Source organism: Carassius gibelio, chromosome A1, assembly GCF_023724105.1.
Source record: "Carassius gibelio isolate Cgi1373 ecotype wild population from Czech Republic chromosome A1, carGib1.2-hapl.c, whole genome shotgun sequence".
Taxonomy (NCBI): Eukaryota; Metazoa; Chordata; class Actinopteri; order Cypriniformes; family Cyprinidae; genus Carassius; species Carassius gibelio.
Genome location: NC_068371.1, coordinates 18,268,810 through 18,286,177, shown reverse-complemented (window position 1 = coordinate 18,286,177; position 17,368 = coordinate 18,268,810). Strand labels below are relative to the sequence as shown.

The following is a 17,368-nucleotide window of genomic DNA, read 5'->3' as shown; positions in this document are numbered from 1 at the left end:
ATAAATTTTGATAAGTCGCACCTGACTATTGTTACAAACACGCCAGGTTCCACCTCCACTCATTCACAATGCATGCCCTCACCGGAATACTAATCACTTCCACCTGACCCTCATCACCATCCAATCACATCGGCACTATAAATACCACACACGCACTCAGTCAGCATCCGGTCTCATTCGTGACCAGGTCTTACCTGTATGCTAACTGTTGTGCGTGTGCGTGTGCGTGTGCGTGTGCGTGTGCGTGTGCGTGTGCGTGTGCGTGTGCGTGTGCGTGTGCGTGTGCGTGTGCGTCCGCGTCCGCGTCCGCGTCCGCCCGCCCCTCTGAGCTAAGAGGGGACATTTTTCAGGTCCCCTGTTAGACATGCCTTAAATCATGCTAAAATCAACTGAAAAAGCCCCTGGTGAAGTTTTTTTTAATTTTGACCAAGTGGGGACCTGGACGTGTGTGTTTATACTCATTCTCAGCAGCGCCCCTGTAGGCTGGGGCAGGAACTGTAAGGGCAAATTCACGCATGTCGTTCACACTCCTCTATTGTCTGAATGCCTGCTGTTCCAGAGAGGCTCTGAGAGGAGATTGAACACAAACCAGTCTTTTAAACTCCTAAACTCTTAAAACATTCATATTCTCAAACATCCAAGAGGACCACATTACAGTGAGGCAAAATAGTGTCTGAATTATTAGCATTATTATTTCACTCTAATGCTAAAAAAGGTTTATTTATATATTTTTTACCCCAAAATTTTTTAACAGTTTATGTTGAATGTCAAGAACTGTTATTTTATTGTTATCATCAACATTGCCATTGCATGCACAGATAGTCAGAATGTGAAATATTGTTAAATGTAAGGTCAGCCAATCAGGCGTCACACTTCACCATCTAACGGGACCAGTGTGCTTTTTTTTTTTTAATGCAACAATCAATATATAATTTTGAAAAACTGACATATTATAACCAAAAATTCCTAATAAAGTAGACTACCAGTAAATTTGATAAAAATTATTCTCACAATAGACCTGACCATTTTTTGCTTAAGTGCTATCTGATATTATCAAGATGAATTTGTTCTGACAGGTTAACTCTGAGTTCTTGTCATCTTTTATTACCATTATCTAAACTATAGCAAATAAACTGTGATAGCGTTTGAAATGTTCAAGGTGTCTGAATAAATGTAGTTTTTACTGTATACATACACAATATACATATATGTACTTATAATACTGACACATTGAGAAGTGTCATTATAGTTAGTTTGTTAGTACTTAGTTTCTTTATTTTTCAAATAATAATAATAGTAATAAAAAGTAGTAATATAATTAGAGTCAGCCAGCTGTCAACAGTTCAAGGGCAGAGGTAATGCCTCTTATAATTAACTATATATATATATATATATATATATATATATATATATATATAGATATAGATATATAATTATTATTTTTTTACATTTATTTGACATTTTCTTGGCTTAACCCCAATACACTTCTCAACGTATGAATGCAACCAAAACCCATTCCTGAGAAGGTCCTATCAGTGATGATAATTTGATCAGACAGATAGATAGATGGATGGATGGATGGATGGATAGATGGATAGATAGATAGAACAGATAGATAGAATAGTGCTAATGTTGATCTGAACACTTAGGTCCCCTGTTAAATGGTAAACTGCGACATCTCTTTGGTTGCTTTGACATTTCTTGCCAATTTCATGTTAACTTTGAAAATATTCACTTGGCTAAATTTCTAAATCAATGTTACAATCAACATATATTGTAACATTGTATTATCATCCTTGCCATAGCATTCAGAGATGGTGAGAATGTGAAATATTGTTAAATGTAAGGTCAGCCAATCAGGCGTCACACTTCACCATCTAACAGGGGACCAGTGTGCTTTACTCTAGAGAAATCACCACTACATGCACAGACCTGTTGCTGTGTACGTTTAATATGTACAGTTTAGTCTGTGTAGAAATGACCATGCAGTAGTGAACAAAATGGTGACCTAAACATGGAAACATTGAAATGAACTGATTTTGAAGTGAAAATAATTATTGAACATCATTGAACCAAATTTACACTTCAGTTTTCACCAACAAAACTTTTGACATTGTATGGGTAAAAGCAGCAGAAAGAGCTCTTTAAGGTAACAATTGCAGGTCAGTACGTTTAATAGTAAAGAGTGCATTTGTTAGATAAAATGAGTTTGGTCCCCAGTTAGATAGTGATGTGTGATACATGTCTGGCTGATTTGCCCTTTCTCGAATAACAAACGCACTATAAAGATTCTGGAGCTTAAAACTCAACAATTCTATTACTGACGAATACTGTTAAATTTAAAGGGTTTATCGTGGACTACGGTGTTTATAGTTTTTATTCATTTAATACGCAAATTTTACATTATTTCGAGTTTAATGAAACAACTTTTTTTCTGTCAAAAACAATTTTGTTTGACATGAGTAGCATATTTTACTAACTATTCAGCAGATGTTGTAAAAAAATGCTTGAAAAAAATCTTACATTTCATCTTAAAATCTTAAATTTAATTTTAACAACAGTTTGTAAGTAAAAGTTCTTAATGTCAGTTTACAGTGAACCCTTGGCGTAAATATTTAGTTTGTTCATTTAGTGCAGTTTTTCCATGTGCAGGGTATTTCACTGGTTTCATTAAGATACCTTTGCATCAGACAAACGCTGTGGACAGGGACATTTATTACGTCAGTTTTGATGTCTTTTATCTCAAACTTAAATTCAGCTGTATGACTGTGTTTATGGAGTGGAATTATTTTCAGCAATTAATACCTCAATGTTGAATCTTTTCACATAAACTTATTGTATGACTTCAGAAGACTTTGAATACAACACAAATAGTTTTTAATACTTTTATAATCTTTCTTGGACTAAATGCCCATGAGTATATATACCCCAATATATTATTTCATCAGGAAATAACATTTGCCCATAGATTCTGCATTTTGATGCTAAAGGTTTCTCATTCAAAGCCATGGAGCGCCTGCATGTGGAGAAACAGTGTTTTCTGTCAATATGTGACCGGTTGAGAATGAGAGAGTTTAAGCAGTGTGGAAATAGACACACAAGAGATTTTGTTAGAATGACTTAGGTCCCCAGTTAGATGGTGAATTGTGATGTCTATTTAGCTGATTTTGCCATGAGAAGCCTACTAAGTTTAATTCTATTTAGCCATTTTTTACATTATTTCTGAATGTAATAATGACAAATGAGTTACACATATTATCTGTCTTTATACACAATTTTGACTATAATGTATATTAGTATATTACTTATATTACTAAAAATTACTTAAATTACTTTTCATTGTTCACTAGTAGTATTAATATGGTTTTTTTTTTTACCCTATAATCTTTTTACAGTGTTTGTTGAACAGGTATTTTAGTGTTATGATCAACATTGGCGTTGCATACACAGATAGTGAAGATGCTAAATGTAAGGTCAACCAGCATCACACTTGACCATCTAACAGGGGACCAGTGTGCCAGTGTTTAGTCACATCACTTCTACACTCTAAAAACTGATAAGTTGTGAATACTCCAATTTTTTTGTGGACACCAATTATCTAAAAAAAAAGAATATTTAAGCAACTACATGTTTTTTTATTTAATTATACATTATAATAATTACATGAATTAATTTAGTCAAGTCAAGCTAAAAAGTTTTTTTTTTTTTTTTTTTTTTTGCTTAATGTTTAAGTGCAGTGTACTTAAAACTGTTTATCATACATAATGTTTTTCATTTAGCAATTATTTTGGTACTTTATAAATTACAAATACTAACTAAAAAAAGAATCAAAAACTCAAAAAAATATTCAGCCTTTTTTAAACCGCACGATCTGTGTATTTCTGAATGTCAAACACTGGAAGATCATCTCATCACAGCTGCAGTGCTTGCAGGACATTTCATTGTCCATGATAACACAATCAGCAGGAGAGGGGCTTGTGTCAGTGATGTCTCGCTCAATTCATTCTGCAATAAGCGCAGAGAGGAAAACTTTAGCGTCAGAGACTAAAGTAGACATTAATATGTAATGCCAACAGAGTGGGGGGAACTTTAACATCAGAACCCAGAAGAGTAATTCACCATGGGATTGTTCTAGAGCTGGGCGATATGGCCTAAAAAACAAACAAACAAAAAACTAATTTTTTCACAAAAAAATCTGATTTACAATTTTAATTGATTTTCCCCCTACTTAAAATCAATATTCAGATGACAAAGAAGTAGTTCCAAAGCAATTAAAATGTCATTATTTATAATTTAACAGTCAAATTTAAAACTGAGACAAGATATATATAAAAAGGCAGAATTACCTTAAAGCTGGAAAGACCTTATTGTTTTTTTATACTAGCCCATCATGCATCTAACCATCCACTCAGCATTAAGAGCTGTTCAGATTAAACTGCAGCTCTGCAGTGAAACAGTGTCATGGACGGAGTACAGAGCAAGTGGAAATATATTTTCTAGGCTATATTTTCCATCTTGTAATGCCACAGGTTTAGGTTATTTATTGATTGATTTAAATATAAATTATTTGTAATAGAGCAGACACTGTCTAACCGTGTCTACACCGAAGGTGAGAGTTGTGCCGTGCCCCGCTGAGCTGAAAGTGTGTGTAAACCTGATGACATCACACTATAGTGTCACATCATCCGAACGTAGTGTCAGTGTATTTGATCATAAACAGAACGAGCATCAGTTCACTGATGGGGATCGTGTCACATCCAGTGTAGACAACATCAGACACAAATATTGAAGCAGTTATGTTCATTTTTGAAAAACAATGTTTTTAATAAATAGCACGCAAGCACAAGTTTGGGGGTTTGATTCCCCGGGAACACATGATATGTAAAAATTGATAGCCTGAATGCACTGTATGTCGCTTTGGATAAAAGCGTCTGCTAAATGCATAAATTTAAATTTTAATTTAATTTTAATTTAAATAAGAAAGTTTTAGGCTGTGAGTGTGTGCAGTTTACACTGTAGAAAATAAATAGAAGCATCGTCAAGTTATGTTTACCACAGGCATTATTTTATTCATAAATTGAAAAACTCCATTAAAAAAAACATATGAAAATCTCAAAGCAACCCGCAGCTCTGACGTCATAATTCCACCACTCTTATTTCAGATCTATTATGGCAGTTAATTCTTACATTTTATGTCCTAAAGAACATTTATTCTCACACATGTACACTGGGAAAGCATGAAGGGCTCCTTTCATGTTGACATCATGTAAAAAAAAAAACTATAATAATAAAAAAACTGTGATGGAGGCAGTTAGTGTTTGTGATTTGCCCTCACATGAAGATCAGATGTTTAGAATGTCATGAATGTCTGTGAAATCCTGCAGGTCTCTGATATGGTGAAACCTAGAAAACCACAAAAACGTAAAGTGTTTAACCGACATTGGAAAAGAGAAAGCCAAGTCTGTGTCCTGTTATGTTCGGACACTTCACACAACTTGAAGTTACAGTACCTTAAGTGTTGAGGCTCACTCTGTTATATTCAGCATCCAGCTCAGCCTGCAGTTTAAGAAAGATTTGTAAAGGTTTACTACAAGTTTGTACATTTCTTTTGTAATTTTAATATATTACAATATTCATGTCTGTGTGTAAGCTTAAACCTAATTTTGGATTAGTACTCTTAGAAGCTAGTTGTTTAGAAACAGACCAAAAAACAAACAAACACACGTTTATCAGGGCATTTCCCCAAAAAAGCACTGTATGGCTAGGATGAGCGTAGAAACATTTGACACCAAATGGTCTCAACAATCGACTTGCTCATAATGCTTTTGATAAACGCAGTCCTAAACATCACAGTTAACATCAGTGACATTCAAATCGTTTAGTGACGAAATGCCAGCTAACGTTAAGATTAGTGTCCTTCTTTGACGTGAACATCATACTGTAAGCAGTGATGCTAAAATAGAATCCAAATCAATGCACATTCAAAAGCACTTGGGCACTGTGTAAAAACAGCATTTCCCAAAAATAAAAACATCCCTTTATCGTGATATTCAATAAGACATTTTCACAATTGTTTTGATGTACTTACAAGTTGTTCCATAAGTTTGCTCCAGTCGCTTGTGATTATCCGCCGTGTTGAACGGATTCTTCTGAACGTCGATTAGAACAACAACGTGACGTCACGGAGTAAACTTTAAATTAATAATTTAAATAGAAAAGTCTACTCAAAACCCCACGTTAAGCCACACAAAAAAATAAAACAATTCCTCATTCAGAAAATGTAATTTTTATAAGTTGCATCAATGATTTAAAAGACTTTAATTGCGGTGTTCTTTTTAAGTTAGTAGTACAGTTCAGGTTCAGACCTGTTGCTGTGTAAGTTTAGCATGTACAGTTTAGTCTGTGTAGAAATGACCATGCAATAGTGAACAAAATGGAGACCTAAACATTGAAACATATATATATATCAGTATCTACAATGTATATGATGGTCTTTCCTGGCTAGTGCATTATAAAAAAGTAAAATAAAATCAGATTATTTTTCAAGCTACATAATCTTAAATCAGATCAATCCGAATCAAAGTGACTTGTTTTAAAGACTCCCCACACCCCCAGTTCCCTGTCTGGTAAACTGATTGTCTCCTCTCTTCATATGCTAATAACACTAATGCCTCCACATTATCACCTGCCCTCTCACAGCGAGCAGATATTTGGACATTCAAGCAAAGCACAGAAAAGAAAGCAGGTCCATTTAAGTGTATTTTATAAATGAAATGATACAAATAGTATTTAATTATACCAGATATTAATTTATTATTATTAAATTTAGGTTAAAACTCAACATTTTAACAAAGAAGCTGTTTATATTTTATGCATTGTATATTGTTTTATTTTTAAATGCTAGATAAATAAAATAAGATCATAGCAGTAAGTCAGGGGAATACTTTTATTAAGTCAGGCATTTGTTGAACACACTGCTGGGTACTTTTACAGGTACTTAAAAAAAATACAGGAGACCTTCTTTCCCATAACATGCACCAATCCAGCATCAGGCTTATGGTCTGTGGTCTCTCAAACACTGGATAATATCAGTTAAAAAATATATATCATTTCCCTTAGGGCTTAAATGAACCTCATCATTTAAATATAGCTCAGGTTTGTCAAGCACTATGTGTGGATGTTGGACAATGCTCCATTAACACAGAGAACAAACTTGGCCATCACATTGTTCACAAACTTCCTGACTTTGTCCACCTTTCCTCCAGTGGTGGCTCGGGTCGATTGAAGAAAGCATAATCTTCATTTGTTCAGTTCTTTCTTTAAGACACTGTTGGAAGAAAGGAAGGAGGTCACCCCAAACCACTGGACCTGGGAGGACACACTGAGATTGGTGTCCATGGTTTCCCTTGCTCGCTTTTCACCACGTCCAATGTAGCTGTCCCAACAATCCAGATTCTGCATGCAGCTGATAGAAAATATACAATACAAATTATTAATTATGGCTCAAATCTTTGGAGGTTCCATAATTGCTTAAAAATTTGTTTATAGGATGTTTATTTTATTGTTACATTTCCAGTCTTTAACATGGACAGCCAAAATTCACAGGTTTAAACGTTAAAGCTGGTCCCTGAAACTGAAAGATATTCAAATTACTATACACTAACACTAAGAGGTTTACTTGTCTTGAAATGAGATTGACATCTATTATTCTTGTTGATTGTGGCAATTCTGTTTTGGGGAGTATATATTTTTGTATTCAGAACATTTTATATTCAAAATATATTGAGTAGCAACATACCTTTTTTTTGAGGACTGTACTTTCTGATGAAGTGAAATTCTTGTTTAGAGTGAACAATGTGAACTGTTGACTTGACTTTTCTTAAAAGAAAAAAGTAAAGACAGTTTTGTTAAACATGTTTAAACATAGTTGCAAAATTTGTAGAATAAGTGATTAGAAAATGTAGAACTTACTCATGTTGTAGGATATGTTCTCCCTTCTAGCAGCCAGAATCATTTTAATAGTGAGTGAATGTTCTGTGATTATAAAGCAGCACTTCCTCCAGCTGGAGAGCGATTGGTTACATCAGGATGTGATCACTGTCTGTACGATGCGGTCTGTATGGCCGGTCATCTGTATGATCAGCTTCTGTATGACCAGTCATCAGCATGCTGGCCATTCTCTTATGCAATGCATCTCGACCTGACGAGTCACTCTGTCTTATGTTTTTTACTTAAGTTTAACTATTTCTGATGGAAAGAATGGCTGTTTTAGTGTTATTATCAACATTGTTGTTTCATAGATAAACAGAATATTAAATAATGATAAATATAAGGCAACCAAACAGGCGTCACAATACACAGTCTCATTGGGGACCATTTTTTACACTTTCTCAATCCTTGACTCTTGGTCAGGAGCCCTTGGCGTCAATTTTTAGTTTGTCCATTTAGTGCAGTTTTTCCATGTGCAGGGTATTTCATTGGTTTCATTAAGATACCTTTGCATCAACAGACAAACGCTGTGGACAGGGACATTTATTACGTCAGTTTTGATGTCTTTTATCTCAAACTCTAATTCAGCTGTATTTTATGATGACTGTGTTTATGGAGTGGAATCATTTTCAGTTATTAATACCTCAATGTTGAAACTTTTCACAGAAACTTATTGTATGACTTCAGAAGACTTTGAATACAACACAAATACTTTTAAATACTTTTATAATCTTTTTTTAAAAAGTATTTTTCAAACTACATAATCTTAAAGCAAACCAATCCCGGTCAAAGTGACTTGTTTTAAAGAATCCCCACATCCCCCAATTCCCCCAGCAGCGTCTGGTAAACTGATTGTTCTCTCTTTTTATATGTTAATGGAACCAATGTCTCTACATTCCTGAGCATTATCACCTGGCTCTTCAACGCAACAGTACCAACAACTAACTGAGTCTCATCCAATCACGCTCCAGATAGCTGGGTGGGGTTATATATATACTGTTTTCCTGACAGAATCTTCATTGATTTTTTTTTTTTTTTTTTGTGAAATAAAATTCTAAAACCTTGAAGGACAAACAGCTTTTTGAGATTCCTACATTGCCTACAAGGGACCACATACAACAAAGCCTACTAAGGCCATTTCTCATCTCTTTTTTCCATTCAAGACTGAAAAGGTAAGTTATACATTCTGAATTTAGATTCTGATAATATGTAAATAGTATACTTAAAAAATAAATGTGTCAAAAATGCATGCAGACTGTTAAAATTTGTATGTAGTCTCTTAGTAAATGTTAGTGCTGTTTAATCTCTATTTACTGAATATATTTGTTCATTTATTGATTGATTGATTTTTTTGTGTGTGGTTGTTTCTAAATATTGTTTTTCATTTTGGCAAATGCAGTGTACCCTAAAAAGATCTTGAATATTTCACAGGAAAATGAGACCCAGAAGAGTCTGTCCTGAAAAGGAAGCTTTGAAATTCATCGCATCTGGGAAAGATAAAGACACATTTCAGTCAAGAGTCAAGAGAAAGGTAAGTTATCATTTAAGACTCTGTCTCCAATACTGTATGACTGCAAATATTAATTAAATACTTGGCATAGTAGCTTATGAATTTCTAGAAGTGTACTGTGCAATGTTATTACTTGTTCATAGTGTGCAGTGTGAAAAAATACAGAAACAGAAATTATAGATAATCAGTGGCTTGAATATTTAGTGTATTTTAATTTTGATGCACAGTTATAAAGATTGTAATGTACTGATAATCATACTTGATAAAATGTTTAATATTGATAATCATTGGAACTCGAAAACAACTGGGACGCATATTAAACATGTATCATAAATGTATGTATTCTCTAAAGCTAATATGTGCATGTGTATGTGTTTGTGACCAACAGACTGTTGATGAACAGAAAAGAGCACATTTGTGTGCATTTGTGACCACAAACATCACTACAGGAGAAGAAATGATGTTCGACTGCGGAGATCCTGACTGCTCATGGAGACAGATACATTTCTATTTCAATTAGCTCATATTTCTGAGTTATTTCATGAATTGTTATTTATTTGTAGTAAATCAAATTTACTTTGAGTTTTAATGTAAAATAATGGAATTAACTTGGCAAACTTGTTACAAACAATGTTAAATCAGTTTGGTTTGGGATCAGTACGATTTTTAAATGTCTTTAAAAGAATATTCTGCTCACCAAGTCTGCAAGTATTATCAAGTATTATATATGTATATATATATATATATATAGGCAAGATATCTATAGATATCTCGATATTGAGAATGAGAAGTCACGTGCCGATTTGGGTTGATATGGGAGGGGTCTGAGCCGGTCGTCCCTGATGGAAGGATACGCTATCTGTTGCCAGGGGCAATGCCTTCAGAACTTCACAGAGGCGCGACTAAACATTTCAGAGCGCTTTCATTTTTGCGCATTTATTTTGTCGGCGGAACAGATCTAGACGGATCTACGAATACGAGAAAGAAAAGGAAGAAAGTAAAGCAATGCAAAAACATAAGGCGAAAGAAAGTGGACCTTACAGGAACAAGCTCACACCAAGCGCAAAACAGCGGTGTTTGGAGAAGCTCTCAGGCAGCTCCCTGCAGCGGCACAGAGACCTGAACAATTTACCTCAGTGCACACATATGGACATTGGGAATTATATTGTTTACGATGTAAGTCACTTTGCATTCACGCTGTTAATGGCTTTAATCTAACCAGGACATTTACATCTCGCAATCACACACTTAACTACCCTAGCTAACCCAGAACTGGTTTGTCCACTTTGCAGCCCCCAACAAAAAAAACTGGTACAGTATGTGTCATTGGGTTAAAATCAAATTATAACTAAACATACACAGCTTTAGCATACATCAAAACATGTTGGAAACGTTCGTATACATTGAACATCTCGTTACAATCTAGTGTTCAGTCGCAGTTAATTCTAAATGCAATGTAATTACAATACGCTAAAACGCATGTGAATAAACTTACTTTGGCCAGTACAACACTGTTTTCATCACCTGCTGTAAATGGACCCAGCCACAGCAGAAAGCCTCGTAACTTTCCAAAGACTTGTGGCTTTTAAACTTCTGCATTATGTAGTAACTTAAACCAAAAACAATATAATTCCCAATGTCCATATGTGTGCGTGGAGGTAAATGGTCCAGGTCTCTGTGCCGCTTGAGAGCTTCTCCAAATACCGCTGTTTTGCGCTTGGTGTAACCTAAAAAAACTGTATTTCAATGTTCCTATGTTTTCCATATGTATCGTGTGAGGTACTGCAGCAGTTTTTAACGCAGCAGTAACTTCCAGGCATGGTAAAACAGTGCAGAATTGCGAGAACCTCCTCTTAACAACACATTTAAACAATCCTGTTTCGCCGCCGGTATCATTCGTTGTCGCTTTCATTCTGTTGTACTGCGGAGCTTCTGTCACGAAAACAAATTCCTCGTATGTGTAAACATATCTGTCAATAAAGCTCATTCTGATTAGGATTCCAACATGGCGGAGACCGTGATATCGAGGGAGGGGCTTTGTGCTATGACGACAACTTCTCATTCTCAATAGGTCTATTCAGTTTATTTTAAATAAATGCTGTAATTTTGACCTTTATTTTCATTGAATATCCTAAAAAGTACTATATATATATCACAGTTTCCACAAAACTATGAAGCAGGAAAATATGCTTTCAACACTGATAATATAAGAATCATTATTAATGATTGAGAACCAATAATAATTGATCATAAAAGAACATCAATTCTGCTAATTTAAATGATTTCTGAAAATCATTTGACACTGAAGAGTGGAGTAATGATGCTGACATATTTCACCATTTTAAATTCATTTTACAATATTTCTGATCAGGTAAATGCAGCCTTGATTGAGAAAAGTCTTCTTTTAAAAACATTAAACCAATCTTCCTGATCCCAGACTCACTGGTCAGGTGTGTTGATCCTGTGAGAGGTGTGAATGTTTGTGGGGGAGAGAGAGAGCATGAACAGGGCACATAGCACTACAACACAATAGAGATTATTGATCAAAGTGAAGAAAATTTGATGTATGTTTTTAATTTTTTAAAATGTGTATATATACATATTTTTTATTTTAATTTTTGATCTCTGTTGCTTTTAAAGTAACCTTTTCTTGTAAAGCAGTTGGATCAATGATGGTTGTGTTAATGTTGTGCTCTATAAATAGAAATTGACTTGACCTGACTTATTGTAAAGTGAAACTTTACACTTCAACACTTTATTTTAAGGGAATAATGCATTAGTAATCCAGAATAATGCATTAATTAATCAATAATTATTGGCTTATTCTGGTCAATAAACTTGAATATCACTTAGTAAGTGCCACTCAATAATTGTGAAAAAGTTAATAATTAATTACTGGTTTGTTTATTCTTAACTAATACACAATTCTGGATCCTTAAAATGTTAGGTTAATCACTAATTACTAGTGTGTTATTACATGAATTACATATTTTAATTTGGGTCTGGGTTTGAGTATAAAAGGGGATGCAAGTCAACAAGTTTAATGTATGCAATGATAAAATCAGTTTTACAAAAAAAGAGCACTTGTTGAATTGTTCTGCATGTCACTTTCAGCGTTCCTAACAATATAATTATTAATTGTATTAATTCTGTACAGCTTAGTCAGGTGGCCATTACTAGACATTGTTATAAATGAATCTTCTATATTACAGGTAGCAGGATGCTTGGTCCATTACATCCTGACGGATGGACAACACCCTGATCAGACAACTACACCCTACACCAAGGATCCACTTGGTCTGTCTCTACATGTCAGAACGAGTAACTTCAGTCTTCAATGGGATGAAAGACTAAACATATCTTAAGCAGAATGATGAGCAAATCATTGGAAGAGCATCCTACTATTGAGGAAAGCCTTCAGGAAGTCAAAACTATGTGCAAAGACTTATTGTAGAGTTTACAATAAGCATTAAAATGATTGGATATAAGTATTAGTGTGAATTTACAGGTTTGATCACCAGTCTTATCAAATATCAACCACAAACAGCTACAGCTCAGAAAAGACTTCAGCCTTCAGTCTCGGATACATCAGTAAATCACTAGTGCCATTAAATCAAAACGGTATGTTCCATTCACCATAAACAATACACAAGATCTAAAGATCATTGTCTTTTCGTGTTTTCAACTTTGTAAAGTATGTATTACTGACATAATTTTTTTTAATTCAATCATATATTTATTCACTATATATATTTTTTATCTTTTAATTTTGTTAAATAGCAAGAGCCAGAAAGCCCTGGTCAGAAACAGAGAGGAAAGTCATAGAACACTGTTTCAAGAACTACTTTGAGGAAATGAAGGCTCCTGGAAAAGTGGACTGAGAAAGATGCATAAATGAAAACAGGATTCTAAAGGGTAATGGAAGAGACTGGAAAACAGTTAAATACTTTGTGCTCAACAGAATAATTTCAGTTAAGAGAAGTTTGGGTGAACAGTACTGAGCCCATAAACCCTGAGAGCTTGTGATGTGGAGTATCAGTGTTGAGTCCTAACTGTGCCGTGACACTGAAGGTCCATGTACATGCAGCATCAGTGCCTCATAGCATTGAAATGATTGACTACAGCTGTTTTCAGCTCCTGTTTGGGACTCTGTTTTAGACCTGTTATAACTTTGATGTAAGCCACTGTAATTTTGAACTATTTAATTTTTTTTTTAAATAAACAAATTTTATTATTTTCATTTTGATTTGTTGTTTTACTTTTCTTGGCAATGTTGATAATAAAAATGGAGCCCCTAAATCAAGTGCTGCTCTGAAAAATGTCAGTGTGTTAAACGACTAAAGTGCCAATGCTTAAAAAGTATTTTATTGTAGCTCTCCATACAACACCTGACACTAATACACACATGAAGGTCAAAACTCAAAATTATTTATTGATTGTTGCATTGAGAATTTTCAGTTGGTTCTACAAATGTGCAAATGTTAAAAGACATTCAGTTCATTTAATTTACTGCAGCCAACTGAAGATTTTAATGAAGTAAATAAAAAATAAAATAAAAACACTGGTCCCCTGTTAGATGGTGAAGTGTGACGCCTGATTGGCTGACCTTACATTTAACAATAGTTCACATTCTCACCATCTCTGAATGCTATGGCAAGGATGATAATACAATGTTACAATATATGTTGATTGTAACATTGATTTAGAAATTTAGCCAAGTGAATATTTTCAGTCAACATGAAATCTTCAAGAAATGTCAAAGCAACCAAAGAGATGTCGCAGTTTACCATAACAGGGGACCTACGTGTTCAGATCAACATTAGCACTATTCTATCTATCTATCTATCTATCTATCTATCTATCTATCTATCTATCTATCTATCTATCTATCTATCTATCTATCTATCTATCTATCTATCTATCTGTCTGATCAAATTATCATCACTGATAGGACCTTCTCAGGAATGGGTTTTGGTTGCATTCTATGTAACTCTATTAAAAAAAAAAAAAAATTCCCATTTGGCCTCCAAGATCAAACCGGTCCCCAGTTAGATGGTGAAGCATGACGTGATCTGTTTGGTTGCCTTTACATTTAACAAATTACTTTTATTTATTTATTTATTTATGAATATAATGGCAATGCTGATAATACCCTAAAAATGGAGCCTCTGAAAAATGTCAGTGTTAAACAGCTAAAGTAGCCTGGTTAAAAGATATTTTACTGAACTCAACTGAAATTTTTCAATGCAGCAAGCTAACATATAATATTGTTTCTTAATTTAACATATAATGTTTACAATGTGTCTGTGATGTAAGAAGAGGTGATTCAGTCTAACAGGCGTCACACGTCACCATCTAACTGGGGACAAAACTCATTTTATCTACCACATGCACTCTTTACTGACAAAAGTATTGACATGCAATTGTTATCTTAAAGAGCTCTTTCTGCTCTTTTTAACCCATAAATTTGTTTTGTTGATGTAAATTAAACAAACTAATAATGCTTTACTTGAGAAATTAATGTAATTATTTTCTCCTCGCCTTTTATTGTTTGATTAGCATTAATACCAACACTTAACTCAAGCCACAAAACAAGATTTTTACAGATAAAAAAAAAGGAATCTCAATGACCAACTACTGGTCTAAAAATATTTGACTGGAAAAATAATCTTGAAATCAATATAATTTCAGTTCTACTTTCTGAGTATGAATTATCATATGCAGTAAAAACAACAACACTCAAGCTCTGTAAAAGGTTTTGTTCAACTGACTGGATTCTCTCCTGCATGATTTTATGTGAGTCTCTTTAGACACTGAAACCGTACATGAATTATGAGCTTCTAGAAGTGGGATCCCAATGTGTCAGTCATCACCGATGTGACGTTGAGAGTGACTGACTGAAAGTGAAATCCTTTTCACAAACTGAACATACAAATAAACACATAACAAATAACATAATAGTCGTATTAGGTAGAAACAATAAGTGCTTTCTATATATTCATAGTGCAAATAGAGAAATTTTTCAATCAAGACAGATCTGTAGACAACTACAAAACCTGTTATAGTCTACATACTAATAACAGTCTAGATATGTTATGAAGCCTAACTTGCGAGCATCAGGGAGACACTCTCAAAATGCTGGGTATTAAAATTGCTTTTAAATACGCGTACATGTTTCGATTTAATGATCGCGGGATCACTCGGCGGTGCTGAGCGTACATTATAGATTACAAGACATTAATTTTGACAGACACTCTACAACGAATCCTCCTTTGATGTTTCTTATCGGCCAATGAGGGTCATTTTTGTTTGTGTAGAACAAAAAAAAGTCAAATAATAAAAACAATTCCACACAAGCTAAACTGTACATACTAAACGTACAAAGCAACAGGTCTGTGCATGTAGTGGTGTTTTCTCTAGACTAAAACACACTGGTCCCCTGTTAGATGGTGAAGTGTGACGCCTGATTGGCTGACCTTACATTTAACAATATTTCACATTCTCACCATCTCTGAAAGCTATGGCAAGGATGATAATACAATGTTACAATATATGTTGATTGTAACATTAATTTAGAAATTTAGCCAAGTGAATATTTTCAGTCAACATGAAATCTTCAAGAAATGTCAAAGCAACCAAAGAGATGTCGCAGTTTACCATTTAACAGGGGACCTAAGTGTTCAGATCAACATTAGCACTATTCTATCCATCCATCCATCCATCCGTCCATCCATCCATCCATCCATCTATCCATCTATCTATCTGTCTGATCAAATTATCATCACTGATAGGACCTTCTCAGGAATGGGTTTTGGTTGCATTCATACGTTGAGAAGTGTACTGGGGTTAAGTCAAGAAAATGTCAAATAAATGTAATATATATATATATATATATATATATATATATATATATATATATATATATATATATATATATATATATATAGTTAATTATAAGAGGCATTACCTCTGCCCTTGAACTGTTGACAGCTGGCTGACTCTAATTATATTACTACTTTTTATTACTATTATTATTATTTGAAAAATAAAGAAACTAAGTACCTACAAACTAACTATAAAGACACTTCTCAATGTGTCAGTATTATACGTACATATACGTATATTGTGTATGTATATATATTTATACAGTAAAAACTACATTTATTCAGACACCTTGAACATTTCAAACGCTATCACAGTTTATTTGCTATAGTTTAGATAATGGTAATAAAAGATGACAAGAACTCAGAGTTAAACTGTCAGAACAAATTCATCTTGATAATGTCAGATAGCACTTAAGCAAAAAATGGTCAGGTCTATTGGCAGAATAATTTTTGGTCCCAAATTTTTAGCAGATTTACTGGTAGTCCACTTTATGAAGAATTTCTGTTTATAATATGTCAGAGTTTTTCAAAATTATATATTGATTGTTGCATTAAAAAAATAAAATAAAAACACTGGTCCCCTGTTAGATGGTGAAGTGTGACGCCTGATTGGCTGACCTTACATTTAACAATAATTCACATTCTCACCATCTCTGAATGCTATGGCAAGGATGATAATACAATGTTACAATATATGTTGATTGTAACATTGATTTAGAAATTTAGCCAAGTGAATATTTTCAGTCAACATGAAATCTTCAAGAAATGTCAAAGCAACCAAAGAGATGTCGCAGTTTACCATTTAACAGGGGACCTACGTGTTCAGATCAACATTAGCACTATTCTATCTATCTATCTATCTATCTATCTATCTATCTATCTATCTATCTTTAAAAAAAAAAAAAAAAAAAAAAATTAGCCTCCAAGATCAAACCGGTGCCCAGTTAGATGGTGAAGCATGACGTGATCTGTTTGGTTGCCTTTA

General features: G+C 34.0%; 3 long non-coding RNA genes across 3 annotated transcripts; 2 read left to right on the top strand and 1 right to left on the bottom strand.

Moving 5' to 3' along the window:
- Positions 1-7,002: 7,002 nt before the first annotated feature.
- Positions 7,003-8,930, bottom strand: LOC128015536 (uncharacterized). Its single transcript, XR_008183946.1, has 4 exons — positions 7,972-8,930; positions 7,799-7,878; positions 7,569-7,633; positions 7,003-7,465 (listed from the first exon to the last, which is right to left on the bottom strand). It is a non-coding gene; the product is annotated as an uncharacterized LOC128015536 (long non-coding RNA).
- Positions 8,931-8,998: 68 nt separating this feature from the next.
- On the top strand, positions 8,999-10,016 carry LOC128014975 (uncharacterized). Its single transcript, XR_008183748.1, has 3 exons — positions 8,999-9,161; positions 9,421-9,520; positions 9,888-10,016. It is a non-coding gene; the product is annotated as an uncharacterized LOC128014975 (long non-coding RNA).
- A 521-nt stretch (positions 10,017-10,537) lies between these two features.
- Positions 10,538-13,802, top strand: LOC128015488 (uncharacterized). Its single transcript, XR_008183935.1, has 3 exons — positions 10,538-10,675; positions 12,712-13,120; positions 13,280-13,802. It is a non-coding gene; the product is annotated as an uncharacterized LOC128015488 (long non-coding RNA).
- The last annotated feature ends 3,566 nt before the right edge of the window (positions 13,803-17,368 follow it).